This window comes from Chrysochloris asiatica, unplaced genomic scaffold, assembly GCF_000296735.1.
Source record: "Chrysochloris asiatica unplaced genomic scaffold, ChrAsi1.0 scaffold00188, whole genome shotgun sequence".
NCBI lineage: Eukaryota > Metazoa > Chordata > Mammalia > Afrosoricida > Chrysochloridae > Chrysochloris > Chrysochloris asiatica.
The window spans coordinates 3,488,951-3,515,199 of record NW_006408706.1 but is presented as its reverse complement, the minus strand read 5'-3'; the positions used below and the strand labels follow the sequence as shown (position 1 = coordinate 3,515,199).

Below are 26,249 nucleotides of genomic sequence, written 5' to 3'. Positions count from 1 at the left end.
ACTTTCCTGTGTCTAATCTCTACCCTGTGCTCCACCTTCCCCTCCCTCCCCTCACCCACCACCAACTTCCCAGCAATCAACAAAGAATTCCTCCTACCCCCCTTTAGTATGGTTTCTTTTTCTTAGTCTTTTACATTAGTGGTCCTATGCAGTATTTCTCTTTTTGTGACTAATTTCACTCAACATAATGTCATCAAGGTTCATCCATGTTATACGGTGGCTTGCCGCTTCCTTGTTACTCTTCAAGTTAGCATAATATTCCATTGTGTGTATGTACCACAGTTTGTTTATCCATTCTTCAGTTGATGGACACTTTGGATTTTTAATGGGTACCTTCATCAACCCATAAATTTAGTGCCTTTTATTTTCCTACTCTCCCTGCAGTGCTCTTACTTGTCCCTCAGAACCTGTAAGATACCAATCCAATCACAGTGTAAACTTAAGATCAATAAATATCTATCTTAAGCATGTACAGTTACATGTTTTTGCTATCGTTAGGTACCTTTGAGTTGATTCTGACTCTTAGCAACACTGTGTAGGGTTTGCCAGGCTGTAAATCTTTGTGGGAGCAGAAAGCTTCACCTTTCACCTTCCAAGTGACTGGTGGGCTTGAATCACTTCAGTGCTTATCCTACAGAGTTTCAAATGCTTAAATTGCTTTCAAATGTCTCTTACTATAATGTTCCCATTTTTGAACCACTTGAGGGAAAAGGGTCACAGAGGAGAGGAGAACAGAGTTAGCAGAGAGTGAATGTTAATTGGCCTGCTGAGAAAACAAAGTTTTCTTTGAATGACAATCAAGTGACTTTGCAATGATGTGAGAAATTTAACAGGATTCCAAAAGAATGACATTTTTTTCTCTATGACCTCTCTCTTTTTTGTGCGTATGCTTACTATTCACAGTGGCTTTGATTATGTGAAAATACGTAGTAGTTTTCTTTACTAAACTACTTTCTCTAGTGACTCTGAAACAAATAAAAGGTAATTTAATACTATTTCATTGTTGTTGTTTTAAGTGCCATAGTGTTGGTTCTGATCCATAGTGACCCTGTATAGGGTTTCAAGGGAGCAGCTGGTGAGCTTGAACCTCTGATCGTATGGTTCAAACCAACGTTGCAGTCCTACAGCACCACTTGTCTTATTGTTGACCTTTTATTTGATTAAATCTCACCTCTTGGTGATTTGGTGAGAATGCTAAATAACTTTGTAGAATATGTTACTGTCTGCAAAACTGCTTATCCTCTTTTTTGTTTTTTAAGTGAGAACAGTATCAGTATCAGAGGAATGTTTTTCTGTAGAAAATAAATATTTTTAAAACTCTCATTGGCTTCTCTAGTTATATTCCCCACCCCTTTGTTCATATAGCATGATACCAGTGAAGTATCTTTCATCTATTTTTTCCATAATCCAATGGAAAAGTCATGTCGCTGAATTTCATTAGAAGTAGTTACATTTAGTATTAAAAGCATGCTTACATTGGCCAATGTGTGCTATTTGCTTGAATATTTCTATTGATTGTATTAAATCATTTCCAACTTGAACTGTGTTGAACATTTGTAACAATTTCTTAGGCTCAAAATTATGCCCTAAATAGAGACTATAACAGACATTCCAAATGCTAACTAACACCTTTGAATCACTTAAATGTCATTGTTCTTTTGATTTACTTCCAGCAGGGTTCTAGTGAGGCACTGTGGGTTAAACACAAGACTGCTAACTGAAAGGTCAGCAATTCAAACCCTACATCTGCTCCTCCAAAAATCCATACTGGGTCACTATGAGTCAAATCCAACTCAATGGCACTCAACAACAACCAGTAGCTTTGATAATAAAAATACATTTATTTCTTGTAAACTTTTTCATTAAGATATGAAGATACACTGAAAGTAAAGAAGAAAAATAAAGAGCCAAAACACAACAATGAACAAACATTAGTTTGGAATGCTAATTAACTTTTTGCTACTAGAATTAATAATTCAGTTCTAGGTGTGGTGTTGTAGGATAAGCAATGGACTGCTAACAAAAAGGTTGTTGGTTCAAATCCACTAGCCACTCCTCAGAAACCCTACGTAAGATCGTTATGAATTAGAATGTACTAACTCAACGGAACTTAACAGCAATAACAACAACATAACTTTATTGAGATCCTGGTGTGATACTGTAGGATAAGCACTGGACTGCTAGCCATGAGATCATCAGTTCAAACACACCAGCTGCTCCCTGTACAGGCTGGCTGTGAGTCAGAACCATCTCAACAGCACTTAACAACATAAACTTTATTATCACGTACTATTTTAAGGGATTTATGTGCATTGTTGTGCCATTGAGATATTCTGATTCATTTGTTGCTGTTAAATCCAGTCAAGTTGGTTCCAACCCATAGTTACCCTGTATAGGGGTTTCGGGGAACAACTGGTGAGCTTGAACCACCAACCTTGCAGTTCAAATGCCTTTGCAGTCTGGCTCTGGGGCATTAACCCACAGAGCCAAACCAGGACACTATTCTGATTCATAGGAACCTTGTATATCAAAGTATATTATTAGGAAGCAAGCTACCACATCTTTCTTCATGGAAAAGCTGGTGGATTCTAACTGCCAGGTTTTTACTTCAGTAGGCAGCTGAGCATTTAATCACTGCACACCAGGGTTTCTTATGTGCATTAAGTCTTTTAATCCTCATAACCAGCAAGTGTTATTCTTGTCTCCAGTTTATACCTAAGGAATCAACCCTTGAGAGGTTTCACAATTTAACCAAGGTAATGCTTCCATTAAGCGGGACAACTGGGCACCAGTGGCATATGCTCTGGTATTAGAATCCATGCTCTTCACTTCTACACCATATTATTTCAGTTGTAACACTGGATTAGTAACACTGCTCCATAAATACTAGAGACAAATATCAAATTTTTATGAAGCTTGGGTAATATGCTAGAACAAGATTTTTGCCTAGACAAATTATTTAACTTTACTATTTGTCTTAAGGAGCTCTGGTAGCGTAGTGGTTACGAATTGGGCTGCTAACCTCAAGGTTGGCAGCTCGAAACCACCAACTGTTCCATGGGAGAAAGATGAGACTTTCTGCTCCTGTGACAAATTATTTAACTTTACTATTTGTCTTAAGGAGCTCTGGTAGTGTAGTGGTTACGAAATGGGCTGTGAACCGCAAGGTCAGCAGTTCGAAACTACCAGCGGTTCCACAGGAGAAAGATGAGGCATTCTGCTCCCGTAAAGATTTACAGCCTCGGAAACCCTGTGCAGGGTCGCTATGAGTCGGAACCGACTCCAAGGCACTTAACAACAACAACAACATTTGTCTTAAGGAGCTCTGGTAGCATAGTGGTTACCAATTGGGCTGCTAACCTCAAGGTTGGCAGTTCGAAACCACCAACTGTTCCATGGGAGAAAGATGAGACTTTCTGCTCCTGTAAAGATTTACAGCCTCGGAAACCCTGTGTAGGGTCACTATAAGTTGGAACCAACTCCACAGTACTTAACAACAACAATATTTGTTTTAGTATTGTTTCAGAAGGGAAGTGTCAGTATTAGATTATTTGAGCATTTATGTAAATGCAGATTTCTAGAATTAATGGTATTTTGATTAAAATAAGTTTTACTAACTGTGAACTTTTTGGCTTACTTGTTAAGTGGTCAGATTTAGCTCTGAATTTATTATTTGCTGCATAAGACAATCTTTTTCTATTTTCTTGATTAAGAAACTTGAGTAAAAACTTTGTCAGAAAACAATGAAAGGTAAGCTAGCAAATAAGCAACAGTGATTGATGGCATCTTGTGTAACATTTGGTAAAGCAAATGAAGAGAAACTACATTTTATACTGTAGAACAGACATCAAGATTGAGTATTTACGGGTAATGAATGTAAGTCCTCACCCCCTTTTAAAAGCTACCATTGCATATAAGTTATTTTAATAGAATACCAGAATATCAAATTAAAGCTAAGAAATAATGTTTGAAAGTGTATTTTAGAATTCAGTTACAGCCTTATTTATTATAATGAGATAAATAGGAAAGCTGTTATTTTAAGAATTTGTTGTTGTTCAGTGCCGTTGAGTCGGTTCCGACTGATAGCGACCCTGCACAGGGTTTCTGAGGCTGTAAATCTTTATGGGAGCAGAAAGCTCATCTTTCTCCCACAGAGAAGCTGGTAGTTTCTAACTGCTGACCTTGCAGTTTGTAGCCCAATTTGTAACCACTATGCTTAGTAGCTCTATATTCCTATTACTTATAAATTTGAAAATAGATATTTGTTTTCTATAAAAATGTTTCAAAGAAAGCAGTGTCTGCTTTCTGAATGTGGTGTACAGTGCCTCTGTTTAACAAAAACAGTCTCAGCTCTCATAGGTCTTGTCACAGATTTATAATTATATCAGATTTATGGATTAAATAATACATTCAATCAATATAGTTTGATCTAACATATTAATTGTATGGATTATTTAGTTAAAAGATAATGACCTATTATGTTGGAAAAAAGGAAGAAGATACATAGAGGGATATGCATTTTTCATTTAAATCTATTTCTATCTATCTCAGGTACTAGATAGCATCTAACATTTTACACCTCAGTACTAATTTATGATATATTTTCTATAAAATTGCAGACTTCTCTGCTGAGATTATATTTACAGTCTTCGAGATCTGTAGTTTTATGGCTAGCTGTTAAAAGACTACTTTCCGTTTTTAGTAATGTGTTCATTGGATAATTGCTTTAACCAAATACTCAGAATAAGAACAAAATTGCTGTAGTGTAACAATTATTCACCAAAAAGGGGGTAATAATTTCTATGAGAACATTATTTCAAAGCATAGGAAATCTTGTCTTTAATTTGTTTTGCTGATAACAGGGGTGGTAAGGAACCTTTTTTTCTGCCATCATTCATGGGCCATACAAAATTATCAACTTAAAAATTAGCCTGCTGTATTTGGTCAAGCATTTAATTAACTCACAACTTATATGATGTCAGGAGTCCTGGTGTGGCACTATGGGTTTGATGCACTGTACTGCAAGGTTGGTTTGAACCACAAGATTAGCAGTTCAAGGTCACCAGCCACATCTTAGAAACTCTATACAAGGTTGCTATGAGTCAGAACTGACTCGGTGGCACTTAACAGCAACTTGTATAGATAATGAGGATGAATGAACACATCCAACAATATGAAACTACAAAGAGGGCTATACAGGGCCGCTATGTGTTGGAACTGACTCAGTGGCACTTAACAACAACAGTGCAGCTTTGGACACCTTGTAAAACAGTTCTACTCTATCCAGTAAGGTCATCACTCGGAGTCAAAATTGACTTCACAGCAACAGGTATTTTGGGGTTTTCCAAGAGAAGAACTCTGATAAAGAAAGACGTTTTTAAATATCATTCTCATATGTGTTGATTATGACAGTGAACTTTTCTTTTAGTGTTCCTTGCATAAATCTGCCCTGCAAAATGTAATCATATCCCCCCCATCACTTTCTAGGAATATGTTCATAATATAGATAAAAGACAAGATACAGGACCATTTGTTTCCCTCCCCATCCCAGGAAGTCAAATAATCATTGATTTATGGTAGTGGTTTTCAGCTTGAAGGGACATTTTTTTTTTTTTTAAGTTTGAATATTCTTTATTCTGTAATTTCTTCTTTGTCAACTAAAATTATTTTCTGGATAATCTTTTTAGGTGAGACTGTTGATATTCAATTTCATAACCAACGTTGACATATACTATTTTGGTTTCACTTTTCTTTTTGCATCTTTATGTTTCTTTTAGTTTCTTAATAGTCATAGCTGGACGTGCCCGTCTCATATCTGTTGTGCAGACACCAGTGGCAAACTAATCCTATAGTGTGCAGAACAACCCTCTACAACAACTATAAAGTAGCTGTATGAAGAAAGATGTCAATAGTGCTACAGATGAGGAACATTGATTTAAGGTTAAAAAGAACAAAAAGAGACATCCATAGTTAGGTCAGCTCCGTACCCATGCAATTTTCTTATATTGAAAAATTAGTTACTTATATTCCCTTGGCATTGTAGGAAAATGCACTGGACCACAGGTTAGTTTGAACTACCAGGTCAGTGGTTCAAACTCACCAGCCACTCCTTGGAAACCCTATAAAGGGTTGCTATGAATCGGGGCTGACTCTGTGGCTCTTAACAACAACAAAAGCAACAAGGACATGTTAGTAATACAATAGCCTGTGAACAAAAGTTTCAACAATATTTCCTTTTAACCAAAAGTAGAAAACTAAGGAATCAATTTAAATGTCAAACATAATTAAGATATATCAGAGGTTAGAATTTTGCTGTTTTCTAAATTACTCAAAAGGGTTATTTATATAATGAAACCTTTTGTTTTTAAATCTAAGTGAACACTACTGAAATAAAATGAAAATCTCTCCCAAGATCCAGATGAAAACAAAACAGAAATAATTCTCTAATGAAGAAATGTCATCTTCAATATAAATCATTTTCTCATTTTGGATATCAGAAATGTTTTGGTCAACATTTTGAGGAAGATGGATTCTATCTTTTCATAAAAGTGTATGTATCTTGTAGGATAAGCAATGAACAGTTAACAGCAAGGTCGATGGTTCAAACTTACCAGCTGCTCCTCAGAAACACTATACAGGGTAGCTATTGGGTCAGAACCATCTCGTTGGTGCTTAGCAACAACAATAGTGTTCAGGTAGTTTACACTATTAGCAATAATATTCTGCCTTTATTGCCCTAAATATGGACTACTGGGGGTACACATTGCACATTAAAGCAAAACAAAACTTACTTTGAAGAAATTTAGAAAAATGTTCTCTTACTTTACTGTGAGACTTTACTACTGGAGTCCTGGTGTGGCTCTGTAGGATAAGCACCAGATTGGTAACTGAGAGGTTAGTGGTTCAAACCCACCAACCACTCCTTGGAAACGCTATACAAGATCACTGTGAGTCACAACAACTTGACAGTCACTTAACAACAACTCCTATCAGTTTTTTGCTGTCATTTATAGTAAAAGGTTTGCACTGGTCTATCCACCTGACTGCCCTATTGTTAAAAGCATAAATCTGGATGATGTAGCTTAAGTGTAGAGGGGAGAAAGAAACACTACTCAGCTTAACTGAGAATTGAACCTAAGAGAGAACTGAGCTACGCTCAGTGAACCTTTGCATTGTAAATGCAAAAAGAAAAAGAATTTACTAAGCAAATGAATAATGTAAGATTTTATAAAAGTATTTGTCTAGTGAAGAGAATAAAATGCTTTTGAAACAATTTAGGAATATCTAATTAAGTTGAAACAGAAATTGTACTATGTAAGCAGAAACCACTGTAGAATAGACTAGTGCTGACATATATTAATTGCTCTCCTTTAAAATCTGTTCATTTAAACAAATTTCATTGGACAAGCTTGGCAAGCCTGATTTCCAATACTTCATGCACTAAAAGGTAATGAAATTTATTGAAATAAAATGGTCTTTTAACCAATTCAGACAGGTCTTCTTTCTCTTCAGTTAAATTGAACCAGGGGCTACTATAATGTAACTAACAGTTGCAAACTATATAAGTCTCTCTTAAGTTACTCAGTAAAGTTGTTGGTTTGTTGTTGTTAAGTTCTTTTGAGTAAGTTTCAACTCAAGTGACCCTGTATAGGGATTTCTGAGGAGCAACTAATGGGCTTGAACTGCCAACCTTGCAAGTAACAATCCAGTGCTTGTCCTAAAGCACTGTACTACGACTGTACTCAGTAAAGTAGAAATTTTTTTTTTTTTCAGCCAATAAATTAACTGGGTGTTTCTATTGTGGCTATTTGTTTTTAGTTTGAGAATGTTTTAATTTTTATATGGTGTTGGGATGCCACTCAATTTTAAAAAGGACCACATTGGCTGCAATGTGTTCCACTATGTCTCTCTTCACTGTATGTGCAGGTTGCCTTAAAGGCTCTCTCTTCTGATCCCAGGTACCCACCAGTGTATTGGGAAGAGAGTCCTGCCAAGTTGTAAACAAGTCATGTGCACAGTATTGACATCAGTAAAAGACATTTTAATTACCCAAGAACATCAGACAGCATACAACAGGAGAAGATCCATCGAAAGCGTTTTTCTCCCTGTCTCGAAAGCCTTCCAAGTGGGATGAAATGGTGTCCCTTTCCACTGAGCGCAAAGCACCCTGTGGATATTCCCTCCCCTGGTTTTATATTCTAGGGGAGGTGTATTTCACTGTAGGCAGTTCAGTGCAAGTTTTCCTGCCTGATTCCTTGAAAAGTGGGGATAATCAGATATGGGAGTAGCCAGACCAAAACTGTTAGTCTGGAATTGTATCTCTTTAGTCTTGCTGCTTGGAGTCCTGGTGTGCCGCTGTAGGTTAAGCATTGGACCACAAGCTCGGTTTGAACAGTAAGGTCAGCAGTTCAAACTCACCAGCCGCTCCTTGAAAACCCTGTACAGGGTCACGTGAGTTGTAACTAACTCCGTGACACTTAACAACAACAGCCTTGCTGCTAAGTTAGACAAACCATTGTACAGAGACACCAAATCAGAAGGAGAGGTGCAATGGTTAGTACTGAAGCACAAAAATGCTAGCATGGGAATGGGGAACAAGGAGTAATAGCAGTTTGCATCGTCATAAGAACTGCAGCCTCTCACTCTGCATTGCTCAGAAACCCATCTGTGACTTGTTACTCCACTTAGAGGAGAAGCCAGAGTCCTCACAATAACCTGCAAGGCTACACAATGATCATCCCTTACTCTCTAATTTTAGCTTAGCTCTTCTTCCCCTGATTTGCTCTGTTCCAGCCCCCATGGCTTCCTGCGGTTCCACATACATGTCTGGTATCCTCTTTAGGGTAGGGTCTTTGCTTGACATTCTTCCTGAGGGTACCATTCCTCCCCTAGGAGGTGACCATCTCTTTTCCTTCAGGCCTGGGCTCAACTTAACCAGGAGACCTCCTATGTCAGCTCTCTATAATAGAGCAGCTACCCTCACCCGTGCGCACCCTGGCACTCTCTGTCATCCTTCCTTGCTTTCTTTTCACTCTGTTATGTGTACAGCTGAGTACAGTTGCTTGCTGATTTGATTATTTTCTACACACTAGAATGGAGTTCTGGTATGGTGCTATAGACTAAGTACTGCACTGCTAACTGAGGGGTCAGTTGTTCGAACCCACCAGCTGCTCCTTGGAAACCCTATGCAGGCTTGCTATGAGTTGGACGTAACAACAGAATGTCAAAATCCCCAAGGGCAGCAACTTTGCCTGTTTATTGTTGTATCATAGTACCTAAGATAGAGACTGATATATAATAGGTGTATCATTTCATAAATGTTGCAGGAATAAAGCAATGTGTGGATGCATGTGTTTTTGCTAAGGAACAGTTTTACCTGAAGGAAGTACATGGTTTATTAAATAATTATTAGAAATACTTACTAGATATCAACAATAACAGAATAAACAGAATAGCATCCCATTTTATCAAGCACAGGTTTTCTATGCAGGCTTGTGGCTTCCTTCTGGCTAAAATGATTGTGTGGCACTATACTGAGGACCACAAGGCAGGCTGTTCAAACCCACCAGTCACTCCTCAGAAGCCCTATACAGGGTTGCTATAAATCAGAACCAACTTGAGGGCACTTAACAACAACAAGGGAAAGCCCACACCTAAACACACTAAAACTGGTGAGTAAGTGCATTACTTTGACTTGTTTTGCCAGTCAACAAACAATGTGAATACACATACCTCCTTTTGCTACCTGATCTTCCTGACCAACCTCTTATCTATTAGTCTGACATTTTTTCCTTATGTCTGTTTGGACTCTTGATCCAGACCCACTTGATAATCTTTGATGTGCTTCCCACCACCCTGGAGAATTCAAAACATCCTTGACATGAATGTCAGGGACTTACTGTCTCTTTTATCTGGCAGACACCTAGAACTGCTAGCTGTTTCTTCACCTCCCTGGGAAACATTTTGATCATACCCCAGAAAGCAGAACTCAGCCCTCATCAGTTCACTTTCTCTTTCAGACAAGATTGAATGAGCCTCCTTCAGAGCCATTTACATTTAGTTCTTAATTTGTGCTAAAGGCTGCTTTTCAGATGAAATTTCCAAACTAATCAGTAAAGAAAGGAATTGCTTAATTCTCATCCTACTTGTATCATAGAATTGTCTTGTTTGTGATCCTCTTAAGGAAACTTGGGAGTCCTTCTCTGGAGCAGAGATCAGAAACCATTTGGCGGTGGGGGGCCAAGGGCCCATAAGGAAATATTTTAGACTATGCTGGTCATATCTTCTTTTGTTCTCCTTGCTCTCATTTGTCGTTGTAGCAGGAAAACAGCCACAGGTACTGTGTAAATGAATAGGCACAACTGTGTTCCAATAAAACTTCGTTTATGACTACTGAAATTTAAATTTTTACATGTTACAGAATATTATTTTTCTTTGGATTTTTTCAACTATTTAAAAATATGAAAGCCATTCTCAGTTTATCAGCTGTATACAGTAGGCCAGATTTGACCTGTTGGCTGTAGTTATCAACCCCTTTTCAAGACTCTGTAAGATTTTCTCTTTGTGAGTCACTTGGACTTCAGATATCCACTAAACTCCCTGAAGTTTTCTTTTCTAGATCTGAGAAATAGCCCTGTGTATGACTTCGGACCACTGGAGACTGTTTTTATAAACTAGAATGAAATCATTTTGATATGAAAGAGTACAGATGAGAACATATTATATTTTCATTTGCAACAACCTCATGAAGATATTTCCTCTGTCCAATGGATTTGTTTTCACTTGTACAACTTTTTGACTTTGGTTCTCTTAAATAATCTGCACAGTTCAGTCAGAATGGACTATGTGAGCATTAATGAAAAGTCTGATATTACTCAAAGAGAGAAGGAGCTGCCACTTTACCAAGTACTGTATACTAGACATTTTCTCTAGTGAGGGGAGTAAGCAAACGGCATCTAGGCACAGAGCCAAATCCAACAGTTTATCAAGATGGTCAATGGAAGAAAAGTTGATGGTTTCCGTTACTAACTGTGGGAGTTACACACTTACTTGTATATAGATGTAGACGGTGAGTTGCCAGCAATGAAGAACAATTCTGATGTGGTGTCAGTTTATCAGAATTCCCTGGCATCCAAAGGCCATTAACACAAAACCGGACCCTGTTCTTCTGACAGCAACTAATCCCGCTGACCTGGCTCTTGTCTTCTGACTTGCTTTCCCTGGGTCATTGACGTTTGTAGCACAGACTCCTGAGTCAGTGTGCCTTCCTAGACAGCCCACTTTGTGACCTGAACTTAGAACCTCCCCTTGTTTCCCCTTGCTCCTCTGTCTTCATACTAAATGCTTCTCCCCTGCCTAGACTTCTGTATGATTTATAGAAATAAATATATTTTGGAGGACAAAATGATCTTTTTCATTGAAATAGCATGTTGTTGGTATTTATTTATGGGGGATAGTGTATTAGTTTACTTTTGCCACTGTAACAAATTGCTGCAAACTTGATGGCTTAAAATGATATGCATTTATTCTCTAACAGTTCTTAAGGTCGTAGTTCGAAATCAGTTTTACAGGGTTGAAAACAAGGTGTCCACAAGGCCACACTCCCTTTGGAGCCTCTTTTTTTTTAACTTTTTATTGTGAATTGACTGAAGGTTTACAGATCAGATCATCAATTTTACATTCAACAAATCCTATATTTTATTTCATTACAATGATTGCAGTCCCCTCTCTTTACCAACAGTTAACAGTATTTACCTCTTTTCATTTTAACTATTGCATTCCTCCTTTAAGAAAAAGTGGTATTTGTATATTTATTTATTTTATTTTCCAGCTTCTAAAGCTGCCTTCCTTACATTCCTTAGTTCATGGCTCCTTCCTCCATCATTAAAGCCAGCTGGTTAACATCTTACTTCAGTCTCCACATTACCGTCTTCTTCTGTGGTCAAATCTCCTTTTGACTTTCTCTTCAAAGGACACTTATGATTGCAGTTTGGATCCATGTGGACAATCCAGAATAATCTCTCCACCTCAAGGTCCTTAATCACATCTGCAAAGTGATTTTTGCCATTTAAATTAGGTTTCACAGATTCCAGAGATAAAGTTCTGGATATTTTGGGGAGCTATTATTTGGATATTGATAGAAAAGCATTAAATCATTGCTATTTTGGAAAAGATTTTCACTTTTGTGGTTGGCTTATTTGGTAATTTTACTCTTTTATTTCTAATCCTTGAGCCATGTTGTTGTTAAGTGCCCTCAAGTCTGTTCCAACTCATAGCATCCCTGTGTAGGGTTTCCAAGGAGCAACCTTGCAGTCCCTTGCTAATTTTACAGTACCACACCAGGACTCCTGAGCCATATTACATAGAAATAATCATTAAAAGCAGTTGTTTTGCAGATTGAAGAGTGGGATCGTGTTAAAACTTATCTGTGATAAAAGAGAGACATATGACAATTTTTAAAAAAGAATATGCAAGTACAATTTCAAAAATCAATTTTAAAGAAAATAGATCTATGATCAAATGATTAGTAAGAATTATTTCTGAGCCATATTACATAGAAATAATTCTGCCTAATCATTTGATTGTAGATCTATTTAAAAACGATTTTTGAATTGTACTTGCATGCTTTCTTTTTTAAAATTATCATCTGTCTCTCCTTTTTCATAGATGTATTTTATAATGACTTCTCTCTTCAATTTGAAAAATGACTGCTTTTAATGATCATTTTGAATAAGTAAGGCATTATTTAACCCAGTACAAACCATTGCATGATTTTATTAAATTGTTAATGGAAAATTTACTGTCCTAACATTTTTCTGAGGAACTCTGGTAGTGTAGTGATTACGAGTAGGGCTACCAACCTCAAGGCTAGCAGTTTGAAACTTTGAGCTGTACCATGGGAGAAAGATGAGAGTTTCTGCTTCTGTAAAGATTGCAGCCTCGGAAACCTTATGCAGGTTGTTATGACTCGGAAGCGACTCCACAGCATACCACCACCACTATTTTTTCTACTGTTATTAGAAACTTATGACAAATTTTCACTATTACAGAGATCAGTCTTTTTAAAAAATATCTTGAGAGGGTACAGAAATAGTCACGTAGTATTTTAATATCATATTGTACTCAAAGGTTATATTAATGAGTAATATAGTATCTTCAGAACTTGAAAAGTTTTTAGCCCTGTAAGTGAGGAACTGAAGACACATTGTTGTTATTAGGTGCCATCGAGTTGGCTCCATTTCAGAGTGACTCTTTGACACACAACAGACTGAAACACTGCCTGGTCCTGCATTATTCTCACAATTGTTCGATTTGAGCCCATTTTGAAGCCACTGTCTAACCTCTCATTGGAGGTCTTCCTCTTTTTCATTGACCCTCTGTTTTATCAAGCATGATGTCCTTCTCCCGGAATTAATCTTTACTGATAAAATATCCAAAGTACATGAGATGAAGTCTTACTACCTTCCCTTCCCTGTCTATACTTTTTCCAAGACAGACTTGTTTGTTCTTCTGGAAGTCCATGATACTACCAGTATTCTTCACCAACACCATAATTCAAAGACATTACTTCTTCTCTCATCTTCCTTATTCATTGTGCAGCTACCACAAGCATATGAGACCATTGAAAATACCATGGCTTCGGTCAAGAGTACCTTAGTCCTCAAACTGACATCTTTGTTCTTAATACTTTAAGTTGTTGCTGTATTCTATCGAGTCAGTTCTGACTTACCAGTGACGTTTTGCAGGAGCAAGAAGTAAATTTGAACTACCATACTTGTGGTTAGCAGTTCAATGTGTATCCTACACTACCTCACTTTATAGAGGCCTTTTTTTTTTTTTTTTTAGCAGATCTGCCCAATGCAATATGTCATTTGAATATTTACTACTGTTTTTATGAGTGCTGCTTGTGAGTCCAAGTAAAATGTATCCTTAACAACGTCAGTCATTTCTCCATTAATTATGATGTTGTTTATTGATCCAATTGTGAGAATATTTTTTCTTTACATTGAGGTATAATTCATATTGAAGACTGTATTACTTGATTTTCATCCAAAGGTACTTCAACTCTTCTTTGCATTTATCAAGCGAGGTTGTATCATCTGTACATCGCAGATTGTTAATGAGTCTTCCTCCAATCCTGAGGTCATATGGTTCTTCATGGAATCCAGTTTCTCTGATTATTTTTTCAGCATGCAGATTAAATAAGTATGGTGAAAAGATACAACCCTGACACACCTCTCCTAATTTTAAAACACACAGTATCCCCTTGTTCTGTTTGAATGACTGCCTTTTATCTTATGTTCAGTTTCAGTATGAGTACAGGTAAGTGTTCTGGAATTCCCATCCTTCACATTCCAGTCGAATGCCTTTGCAAAGTCAATAAACACAAGTAAACATCTTTTTGACCAATAATCCTAGTCTTTTTTTTTTTTTAAGATTTTATTATTAATTGAGTGATAGTTTACATGGGAGAGCATCAGTTTTACACTCTTCATTTCATTGCAATGATTACAGTCTTATCCATGCATCATCATTCAACAGTATTTGCTTCTGTTCCCTCTGTTTTTTTTGTTTGTTTGGGTGGGTGGGGGGTTATACACAAAAACACTCAGGAATATATAATTGTTTGAACAACAAAGGGCACATTCTGCAAGCCTGCCTCCTGGCCACCAACACACAGCCTTTCTCGTTTCATGAGTCTAGAGTCCTCAGCTGCACTATCTATCCATGTCATCATCTCTGCCTCCATCTGTGGTGTTGCTGCCTCTTTGAATATGGCCCCATATTCTGCTCATGCTCTTCTCCTTTGATGATCTTAGGGTTCTCTGTTTCTGAACTTTAAAATTAACTACTCCACCCTTATTGTTACAAAACTTTTACCTTTACAGTTGTGACAGTCAAAATCAGTCATGATAACAATTATTTACTATTGAATCATAAGCATCTTATCCCCATCTCCTTTCACCAGACCCATCTAGACAAGATGAAAACTATTCAGTGGGGATTCTACCTTCCCCTGAACATTCTGAAACTAAACTTCCTCCTGAAAACTTGTAAGCCAGTCACTTCATGCCTTTATAGCCCTTCCCATTTTAGGTAGCCAGTGTCTAAGTTGCCAATCCCTATCAACCCTGCATACAAAGGGGATAGGATTGATACTTGATGTGAAGACTCCTTCCCTCTCAGTCGGTATTTTGAGCTACTACATCTATAAGTATGGGTCAAATTCATCAAATTGTACCAATTTACACTTGTTTCCTTTATCAAAAGTTGTTTTTTATCTTCGTCTAGTCGAGTTCTGATCATGAAGTCATCAAGGCTAGGTTGAATGGGTACTATCTAAAAGTCGGATGTTCTTGTATGCCTTCCCTCTTTTCATATCAGCTGGATGCTTCACTCTCAGCTCTAGCCCTCCATGGCTATGTCCATAGGCTCAGGAGTCCCCAGGTCTCACCATACTTCGGAGCAACCAGTCTTTACTCTTATCTCTCTCATTTCTAGGTCAATGGGAGTCTATAGAACATAGTCAAACTCAGCCCATATTTTCCTTGCTGCCTTTCTCCCTCTTTCACTCACCAGTCGACCAACATGGTCGCCAGCAATCTTATATGCCTGCTCATGTGTTCCCTTTGAGTTTCAGTGTTGGAGAAATGATTGCTTGCCTTGATGGCTCCCTAGACAACAACTTACTTGTTTTTGTAGTAGCCAGTCAGACTGTCTTTTTTTCTTTTTAACCATTTAACTTGTTTTAATATTTCTCCACAAATGGTGAAAAATACTAAAGTACAGATAGGAATAATCATAATGTTGTGATGAACATTATAAATATGGAATCATAAATTTAAAACATGTTCTGATTTAAAAAATAAATCTGGTAGTCAGTGCAGCTCTGGGGGCTGTCGCGTCTAGTAGGGCCGGTCTCTGCATTCCTGGAGGTGCTCGCCTTTATCCATTTTCCCAGGTCTACCATGTCCGCCTCTTCTTCCTCCCATCTGTTTCATTAAAGGTCCAGGATGGCCCCCAGGCTCATCTTCCTCCACCACAGCCACCTTGGTCCATACCTTTACCGCCATGGAAGCCACCTCTGTCTCCACCATGGCCCCCTCTGAACATTCTACCAGGACCGCCACAGTCCATGAGGACACCTCTCCCTCCCAGCATGGCATCAAGGCCACCTCTGCCTCATTCACCACCCAGGGATCAAAAGGGTGGCAGGAGGAAGCCTTTGGGCTTAGGGGCCTTACACTGGTTGCATTCTGTTCTCTGTGCAAAGCTCTGGTTTTCACAGCCCAGATTAGGACACCACCAGTACTCATCTTGGTGCTGGATGTTTCTTCCTCCAGATGGGTTCCCTCGGGAACCATGGGGTCCTCTTGGGGGAAGTCATCTCTGTCTCCTTCACAACCTCCCATGCAACCCTTGGGTCCCCCAGGACCTCCCGGGCCCCGTAAACCTCCTCATAGTGTTGGTGGCATCCCTCTGTCCTCACAGGGTGGCATTCCACCCTGCATGCTTTTCATGGGAGGCTTCTTCCAAGCAAAAGAGACTTTAAGCTTGCTCCCTTGGAAATCTTTCCCATCAAACCACTCCACATCAGCCTTAGCAGTTGGTGGGTCTTCATAGGATACTGTGGCATCACCTTTAGGCTTCCTGGTTTCCTTGTCCAGGTAGATATGGATCAGAGGCTGCCCAGTTCTCTTGTTCATCTTAACAACCCCGCACTGCTTAAAGAAATCCATCAGGTCACCTAGGGTCACATTGTCATTTAATCCTTGTGCATAAACCACACGGTTGTCAGAGTCTTCATCTGAAGCGACAGGTGGGCCTAAATCAAGATCGGGTCCTCACCCTCCAGCGCCCATTCCACCACATCCTCCTCACTGCCCATCTCTGCTCATGGCTCCACGACCAAATCACCCATTTCCCCTGCCCTGGTTATCAAAGCCACTCATGCTCTGGTTCTCTCCTAGTCTGGAAAATCCTCCAGACTCCTGCCCATAAACACCCACGTTACTGGGGTGGTCCTGTCGGAATGAACTCTGCTGCCTGTAGCTGCAGTTCTGTTGACGAGATTCACTTGGAGCCTGATTGTAGGATCCAGTTTGGAGGGTGGCAGGGAGGTAACAAATGGACGGCTGCTGTCCGTAGCTGCCGGCTGTCCATAAGTGTTCTGCTGAGAGTAAGTACGCTGATCATAGCCAGTCGGCTGTGAGGAAGACTAGCTAGTAGGAGGATAGGATGGAGGTGCAATGACTGGTTGCATGGGGTATCTCCCAGGAACCTGGAGATAACTGTGGTTACTCTGTCCATACCCCATGCTGGGCTGATTATAACCCCCTGTGCTAGACTGAGGCTGACTAGTCTCAATGGGCTTTCTACCATCCTATGGCCTTGCGGGTGCGGTGGCTGGCTACTGCACATATGTTGGATAGGCAGGTTGAGTGCCGTAGGCAGATTGAGCTGCATAGGAGGCCTGGGTGGTGGTCACTGTAACAGTGGCGGTATCCTAAGCGCCAGTGCCATAGCCCTGGATGGGCTGACTCTAGGCCTGTGGGGCAGCCGATATAATCAGTAGGAGACTATAATCAGTAGGAGACTGTCTATAAGAAGTTACATTGGCGGTCTGCCCATAGGTTATAGTGGTCTGAGCCTGGGTATAGCTGACATCAGTGGGTTATCCATAGGTTCCATAACTTTGTTGCCCATATGCCTGGGTGGTTTGTGGATATCCTTGAGTGGGCTGGGCAGTGTAAGCACTGTAGCCCTGATGGGCTGTAGCTTGGCTGTAGATACTGTAATTCATGGATGCCATTTTCCCTCCTTCCTCCTCATTCCAGACTGCCATTTTTGTTTTGGGTTTTTCCTGCTGGTCTTTCTTTCAAGAAGTAGCTTCTTTTCCTCTAGCTGTTCCAGGCTGGTCTGCTTGTCCTTTCAAGTGGGAATGTCCTACCTTAGAAGGTTCTGGATGGGGCTCAGGATTCTACCTAAGGACCTTTACACTACAAAGTCTCTTCAAGAAACCTATTTCAGTGGGCAAGTTCTAGAACCCCTTTTAGGTATTCAGGTTAAAGACAAGCTTACAAGCTTTCTGTAATCATGTTTCTCAATAATCGTTTATATCCCACTCAACTGTCTATTTTATAATAGTAGGAGAGGGAAACCAATATTCATAAGACAGTCAAACATCTTAACATTATTTCCCCTCTTTTACCCATTCAGACTATGCCTCGATTCCTGTATCATAGAGCACTGTTGTTCCAAGATTGAGCATACATCACTATTTACCTCTGTCCCATTTAGCCCATGCAAACCTGCCTCAGTGTTCCCCTATCCACCTTGTTCTTTCATCCTCCTCCCACGTCTTGTGTATTGCCCTCATCTTTTTTTTTAAAAAAATTTTTTTTACACATTTTCTCCCACTCTATCTCTCTATCTGGACCTTCTAGCATAGTGGTTATGAATCGGGCTGTTAATCTCATTGTCAGCAGTTCGAACCTACCAGCGGTTCCACAGGAGAAAGATGAGGCTTTCTGCTCCCGTAAAGATTTACAGCCTCGGAAACTATGTACAGGGTTGCTACGAGTTGGAACTGACTTCACAGCACATAACATCAACAACAACAACATCTGGACCTTTTAATATCCATTTCAAAGCAGTTGGTAGAGTAGCTGGCCATGATCAAATTCTGGTCTCAGAATTTGTGGTGACTGACACTCACCTGTACCATTTGTCCACTGGACTAGTTGATTCTAAGCATCTTCATTTTCATTACTACTCTTCCTTCTGCACATGGAGAGATGAATACGTGCATCTTAGATGGTTGTTCATAGCTTTTAAGTTCCCATATGGTACTCACTGAAGTCAGATATAGAACATTCTCTTTGTGGACTATGTTATGCCAACTGATCACTGTGTTCCTTGAGACTATGGTCTTGAGACCCCCAGGACCAGCAACTCATTGACCTGGCCTTGTTATGACTATTGAACTATTTCATGGTCTTGTCCCATATATGTAGTCAATTTGACGCCTGTGTACATCACATTTTATGTTGTTGAAAAACAAGGCAATTGCTACAAATAAATCCTGTGAAATTCTGTCATGCTATCTCCAGTTTTGTTTCTTTTATAATGGCCATATTTTCAAACTCTAGATCTCGTTTCTTTTTTTCAATTTTTGCATTCAACACCAGCAATAATAATGCAGTAATTATAATGCATCTTGATTGCATTTTTGACAATGTCAGAGTGAAGAAGTTGGTAAAATTCTTGAATTTCTTTATCATTGGCTTTGGTGGTTGGCACATATATTTGAATAAAAGTTGTAGGTCTTCCTTTAAGAATATAGATATTATCCTATCGTTGTACTATAAGGTAGATCTTTAAACATTCAATTTATTAATGAATATGATGCCATTCCTCTTCAACTTGTGCTTGCTGCCAGAGTAAACTAATTCAAAATGGCCAGTATCTGTCCATTTCAACTACCGATGCCTAGGGTATCGACCCTTATGTGTTCCATTTCATTTTTGATGACTTCTAGTTCTCCTAGATTCATACTTTGTATATTCCATGTTCCAATGTTTAAAGGATATTTGCAGGTATTATCTTCATATTTTGAGTTATGCCCCATTAGCAAATCAATGTTCTGATAACATTGCCCCATTCATGTCATTAAGGTTGACTTTACTTCGAGTAGGTAGTTTTCACTCAGTCACGTTTTGACTGTCTTCCAATCTGCAGGACTCATCTTCTGGTACTGTATCAGATAGTTTACCACTACTATTCATAAGGCTTTCAGAGGCTAATCCCTTAGAAGGTGACTTATGATTCCTTTTTCCATGTCTGTTTTAGTCTGGAAGCTGCACTGAAACCTGTGTACGGTGATGACCCTACTGGTATTTGAAACATTGGTGCGATAGCTTCCAGCCTCACAGCAACATACAAGCCATCACAGTACAACAAACTAACTGCCAAGTGGGGCACTGAACACATAAGCAGTGGAAAATGTAGAGTCTAATAAGTGTTATTTTATGAAGTCAATCTTTAATCTATAACAGTCAATCTAGGAAAAGAAGTTTGAATGGTTCCAAAATTGTTAAGTGCTGTAGAGTCCATTTTGATTCATTGGACCATATATAGTGTTTATGATGTGTGGCTGGTGCATTTGAAATGCCGACCTTTAAGTTAGCAGTCAAGTGCTTATCCTGGAGCACCACACAAGGACTCCATTCCAAGATTGTAAAGTCTTGAATGTTATCATAGGTATAGCCTTATCAAGCGCATGGTCCTCTGTATCTGAGATCAGTAACCAGGTCCTGCTCTGCATCTGCATCTGATACAGTGAAATTGTCTAGTGTTCTGTGCTCAAAGGAAGGTACAAAGAATCTCTTCTGTCCTTCTTAGCTATCGGAGCCACACCCTCTGTCTAGAACTGACTGTGGCAATGGTTTGGTTTAGGTTTTGTGGATAAGAAAAGCAGTTTTCAGGATGGAGAGTGAGCATTGCATGGGAAAAAGAGGAAAGAATTAGCCTTACTTTCTACTGTGCCTGACCTGGAATTAGATACTGCTGTCATACAATTGTTTTCTGACTTCTTATGTGAAGTAAACCCTTTGGTATCTATTTGGTTTTAATTCAGTTTAAACATGTTCAGAGCTGTTCTTCATTGTTGCTACCCATGTGTGTGAAAGATGGAGGCATTAGAAGTGGCAATGAATGGGGGAGGGTGTGGGGGACTCTAAGCCCTTGGTATTCTATAACCCTGGAAAGTAGTTGTGCTGGAAATCTGTAAACACTTCCCTTTATCTTTCATCTGCTTATGCTTCTAGGATTATGCCTTTCTTGCAATAAAATTGACTGATTGGGAATCCTAATGAATAATTCAAATATTCAGTGATGTCTCAAAATTAAACTCATTTCCTTATGTTTTTGGGAAACAGCAATTCTGTGCAAAATACAAAGAGGAATGAGTTAGACTATCAGATGGCGGTTCCGAAACATTCACATGCCTGAGCTTCCATTGATAAAGTTGTGTATTCTTGGGCTTAAATACCAGATTTATTCATTAGGTCTGGGACGGGCTCTAGGAATTTGCTATTTATTTCCTTACTTATTTATAAATCGTGTACTTCAGGTAATTCTGATAGGTTTTTTTTTTTTTATTTTTATTGTGAATTGAATAGTAATTTTCATGGGATAACATCAGTTTTACACTCATTGTTTCATTGCAGTGTTACAAGCAACTCTGTGCATCGTCATTCAACAGTATTTGCTTCTATTCTCTGTCTTTTTTTGTGTGTAGGGGGGCCAGAGTGTACCCAAAAACACTCAGGAATATGCAATCATTTAAACAACCAAAGGGCATATTCTGCTCCTGGTCGCCAGCACCTGGGCACCAGCACACAGCCTTTCTCTTTCCATGAGTCTAGAGTCCACAGCTGCTGTCTCTCCATGCTCTCATCTCTGTCTCCATCTCTGGTGTCACTGCTTCTCTGGATGTTGTTGTTGTTATTAAGTGCTGTTGAGTCAATTCCGACCCATAGTGACCCTGTATAGGATTTCTGAGGAGTGACAGGTGAGCTTGAACTGCATGCGGACCTTGCAGTTCAAATGGCTTTGCAGTCTGGCACATTAACCCACAGCACTACACCAGGACTTCATGGATAGGGTCCCACATTCCGCTCATGCTCTTCTCCCTTGATGGTCCTAGTGTCCTCTGATCCTGGACTGTAAGATTAGCAACTCCCCTCTTTTTGTTACAACTGATAGGTTTTTGAGAACCACAACTCATTGTTCTAGACATGATGATATAAAAAAGTAAATCTTCAGCATAACTTTGGACCAGCAACCTTCTATGCAACTCTTAGATCAAAGTTACCTGGTTTCCCTGTCCTTTCCATACGAGTAATAGAGAATGAAACCTAGAGGAAAGATACTCTTACATATGGATACATAGAGACTTATTGAATATAACACTTTTCCTAGCAACTGCTCTGCTGTCATTAATATTAGCAGCAGTCAAGAAATCAAACATTGTATTGCATTAAGCAAATCTACTGCAAAAGATCTCTATAAAGTGTTCAAGAGCAAGGATGTCAGTTTGAGGACTAAGGTGTGCCTAACCCAAGCCATGGTATTTTCAGTTGCTTCATATGCATATGAAATTTGGACAGTGAGTAAGGAAAGCTGTGGAAGAATTGATACATTTGAATTATGGTGTTGATCAAGAATATTGACAGTAACATGGGACGCCAGAAGAACAAACAAAGCTTTCTTAGAAACACAGCCAAAATGTTCCTTAGAAGGGAGCATTGTCTCAAATAATTTGAATATGAGTCCCTAGAGGACATCATACTTGGAAAAGTGAAGCGTAAGCAAAAAAGAGATAGACCCCACCCCCATCCCCAAACAAGATGAATTGGCTCTGTGGCAGCAACAGTGGGCTCAGACATAGAAAGAATTATGAGGATGGTACAGGACCAAGCAATGTTTTTATTATGTTGTGCACATAGGGTTGCTATGAGTCAGAACCGACTTGATGGCACCTAACAACAACAGGTATTTTTTCAAGTTAATTTGATAAGTATTGAGCATATATGAAGCCATCTGTGTTCGAATAAGTACAGCCAGAATGCTCCCTAGAAGCAAACATGGAAAGACTTCAATCATGTACTTTGTACAGGTTATCATGAGGTGTCCCAGACCTTGGAGAAGGACACCATGCTTGAAAAAAGTAAAGTGACTGCTCTGCTGGGTTCAAACACAGAACGATTGTGAGGCTAGTGCAGGACTGAACAGTGTGCCATTCTGCTGCACATGGGGTCTCTGTGTTGGAACCAACTCGTTACTGAACAGTATAACTATGTGCCATGCAGGAGCCCCTGTGGCACCATGGGTAAGCACTCAGCCATTAACTGAAATTTTGGCAATTCAAACCCACCAGTCACTCTTCTAGAGAAAGATGTAGCAGTTTGCCTTTATAAAGAGTTCAGCTTTAGAAACCCTATGGGTCACTTGTACCCTGTTCATTATGAATTGGAATCAACTCAATGGCAGTGGGTGTTTGGTTTTACTATGTACCATGCACATATGAACAAGCTGAATCTCATAATAAATTGCCTGAGGTTTCCTAGTTTATGAAGGGTGGGGCCAGGATTCTAATCCACTTGTTTGATTCCAAAGTTCATATTTCTATTATACAAGCCTTCTGTTCTTCACTTCCGTCTCTGCTCGAGGTTATGGGAGCTCTGCATCTCTGCAATTGTAGTACTTTTTGTTTAAACGAAACATGGGGATATGACCAATACAGTAACAGACACTGATGATATGCAAGGGTCATCCTATGTAGTAGGGAAAGTTAGAACATGAAAACACTCAACAACTCAAAGATACATGCATTTAAGTGTCCAAATTAGATATATAGAGCAGAGAGAGGCTCCTATTGTCCAGAGAAGATTTTATCCTGGATATTGGACAGATGTAAATACCTGGGAAGACAAGGTTTAAGAAGAGGGAACATGTGGCTAATAACATGGAAGTTGAAATGAGTCCATTGTGGGGATAATGTTGAATAATCACAGTTCTTTATTTTAAAAGTTAATACACAAGTAGCTCTATGAGTAGAAAATTCCTCTTACTCCATCTCAGTGAAAATTCTTGTAAAAACAAAAACAAAAACATGCGGTTTCAATTTCCTCAGTACGCATTCATTCTCCGAGCCTCTGATTTCAGGCTCCTGCTCTTATGTTTCAACGAAACTGTTTTTATCAAGCTTGCCAATCACCTCCTTATTACTAAAGCTGATGATGGACCTTCTTGGTTCTCCTCTTCCTTGATGTCTCTCTATAGCTAAAAATGTGAATCACTTGTTTTAGATTTTGGAACAGCAGCATTCTCTGATGTCTTCTTGATTTCTAGCCCCTCATTGTCAGTCTCTTTTAAGAGGTTTCTTCCTCTGCTTACTTCCTAAATCTACTCAGGACATCTAATTTACTGGAATTCATATGCTGATAATTCACAAATACATTTTTTATTTTTATTTTTTTTACAGTTTCCCATTCACTCCAGTCTCATTCCCCACTATCTGCTGGATCATTCACTTGAATGCTATATCTTAACAGAAATACTATGCATATATGTACCTTGTTTTCCACCTCCCAAACTTGCTACTTTGCTTGTGTTCCCTGCTTCACCTGTTAGCCTTGCCTGAGCCAGAAACCAAGTGTTGTCTTGTCCACTTCTCTTTCCCATACCAATTTATATAATCATTTAGCACTTCTTTTCAGTTCAACTTCCTTTCAAGAAATGAGTTTTAAGTCCGTCCCTTTTTCTGTAGCACCTACCATCCAGTCTCTAATAACGCCACCTCTGCACATTTTAAAAACTTTCCTTCCTTGGATTCTTCAGTTTGCTGCTGGAAGAAGGGGAGGATTTTTTTTTTTTTTTTAATACAGATTGATTCTGCCAATTAATCAATGGCTCCCCAATTTCTCAGGCTAACTTCTAAAGGCAAAGGTCTTTTACAATCCAGTACCCTTCTCCAGCCATTCAGCACTCCCTCCAATTTGTAAATTTGTATCTTTTCTTGGTGTCATTGAAGAGCTCTTATTATCCTTCTCCCTTTGCCTGGCTAATCTCCTCCTCCTGTTTCTTTAGACCTCATCTCTGGCATCATCCTCATCCTTCCTGACTACCCTCTTTTTTGTTGTCTAGGGGATTGCCTCTGAGGGTACCACGTATGGTTTTGCAGGTTGTGTGTGCAGTGTGTGACTGAATGGGTGAGTCTGGGCTGCTGAGGGGGCTGCTCTTTCATAATTTGTACAGAGCTGCTGTTTATGCTAGTGCTCTGGTGTGGCTCCCTGTAGGATAAGCACTGGAGCTAGCTACAAGATTGGCCATTCAGACCCACCAGCTGCTCCACAGAAACCCTATACAATGTGGCTCTGATAGGAACCAACTCTGCGGCACTTAAAAGCAGCAACAGCAAGCTGTGCATGCTAGTGGTGGCTCTGGTGCCACCTTAAAACCAAAAACCTAAACCATTACCATAGTGTCTATTCTGACTCAAAGCAACCCTTTATGGCAGAGTAGAACTCTTTCCATGGCTTGGAATCTTTACAGAAGGGGTCTACCACACCCATAGCTCGTGGGTTTGAACTGGGCACCAGGTGAGCACTTAACCATCTTACCACTAGTGCCCATTACCTACTTGCATATCCACATTTCCACCAAAACTGAGGTCCTTGGCTTCGGAGTCCTCAGTCTCATTTTATCTCAGTGGCCTAGCGTATAAGAGCCATTCAATTAAATTGCCATTAAACTTAGCACACGATGGCATAATCATTGATTCCTGTCCACGGGTTACCGGGATTGCTTTCACCAGGTCCTATGCACTTTTATATCTATTTTTTGTTTTGTTTTGTTCACTAATTTGCAGTAATGCTAAGTCATAGCTGAGGAAAGAGGAAGTAGGTTAAACGTTACCATTTAGTTTACTTGGAAGTACTGTCCTTTCCACAGTACTCTAATGGACCATTTTTATTGTCTCTGTTTCTTTAAGGAGCTCTGGTGGTGTAGTTATTAAGTGCTTGGCTGCTAACCCAAAAATCGGCAATTTGAATGCCACCAGTTGCTCCTTGGGAGAAAGATGTGGCAGTCTACTTCCAGAAAGGTTTCCAGCCTTGCAAGCTCTATGGGACAGTTTTCTTCCGTCCTAAAGGGTCATTCTGAGTTGAAATGGACCCCAAAGCAGTAGGTTTGGTTTGGGTGTTGTGTTTCTCTATGCCACTCTTCTACTAATGGCTGAATTATTTGGGGGGCAATTATGTACTGTTTAGAGTCCTGGTGTGACACTATAGAATAAACACTAGATTGCTAAGATTGATGGTTCAAATCTATCGGCTGCTCCTCGGAAACCCTAAACAGGGTGGCTATGTAACAGCAACAACAGTGTACTATTTGGATTGTGCTGTATAGCTGCTTGAAGGCAAGCTGGGTCAGAACATAGAGCTAATGCTTGCTTTAATGCTGTTGAGTTGGTTGTGACTCATAGAGACCCTGTATAGGGTTCCTGAGGAGTAGCTCATGGGTTTGAACTATTGACCTGTGGTTCACATCCCAGAGCTGATCCTACAGTGCTTTAGTTGTTGTTGTTGTTAAGTGCCATCCAGTCGGTTTTGACTCATAGTGACCCTTTGTAGGGTTTACAAGGAGTGGCTGGTGAGCTTGAACCTGCCGACCTTGAGGTTCAA

General features: G+C 39.5%; 1 protein-coding gene and 1 pseudogene across 12 annotated transcripts in view; one reads left to right on the top strand and one right to left on the bottom strand.

Annotated features, from left to right (window-relative positions):
- LOC102820955 (calcium/calmodulin-dependent protein kinase type II subunit delta-like) overlaps window positions 1–26,249 on the top strand; it is a 416,134-nt gene that overhangs the window by 131,916 nt on the left and 257,969 nt on the right. The gene's annotated exons all lie outside the window — the stretch shown is intronic.
- On the bottom strand, window positions 15,906–17,812 carry LOC102820574 (annotated as a pseudogene).